Below are 798 nucleotides of genomic sequence, written 5' to 3'. Positions count from 1 at the left end.
TCTGGTGACGATTAAAAAAAGTGATATAATGATACATTGTATATATGTGTTTGTATTTTATTAAATGTTCCTGAAGGAAATAATTTTATAATTGTGGGTAAGGATATTTTTGCATTTTATATTTTATTATTTCTGGGACGTTTGTTATCCCTCTCCAAAATGCTTCCAAAAAGAGAATATGATAATTCCTTTCAGAAGATTACCAGATTGTCCAGTCAGCTTCCTCTGCTCATTTTTTTTAAATCAGATTGTTTGGATTTTTGGTGTTAACTAGTATGAGTTGCTTAAAGTGTTTGGATTTTAACCCTTTATGGAATGTGTCATTGATGACTATCTTTTCCCATTTAGTAGGCCGCCATTTTTGTTTAGTTGCGGGTCTTATTCAGCGTGCAAAACCTCTGGAGTTTCACCTAGCCCCACGCCATGAGAAGCACTGCTCGTCTGGCACTTGAGGACAGCGAAATGCAAAGTCAAACCACAGTGCGAGGTCACGAGCGAGTGATGGAAAGTGTAATCCGCGCCGAATCAACTCCGGGAGTGTTTCCCTATATTTGAAGTAAAGCCGCCGCCGATGCCAGCCGTGTGCGCCGCCAGCGACGCCTCCGCGAAGTAGTCCCTACGCGGAGGAAAAGTAGTCCCCGAGGGGCGCGGCGCCCGGGACCTCTGGCGGCCGGGCCCCGCCGGGAAGACCGGCCCTCGCCGCCCAGCCTCCGTCTCGGCGGGCGCCGGAGAGGGGAACCCGGTGGGCGAGGGCCCGGCCCGGCAGCCGGCGGGGGGAGGGGCGGCGCGTGGCCGGAT

Source organism: Myotis lucifugus, unplaced genomic scaffold (assembly GCF_000147115.1).
Source record: "Myotis lucifugus unplaced genomic scaffold, Myoluc2.0 scaffold_372, whole genome shotgun sequence".
Lineage (NCBI taxonomy): Eukaryota > Metazoa > Chordata > Mammalia > Chiroptera > Vespertilionidae > Myotis > Myotis lucifugus.
Note: the sequence above shows the minus strand (reverse complement) of the source record.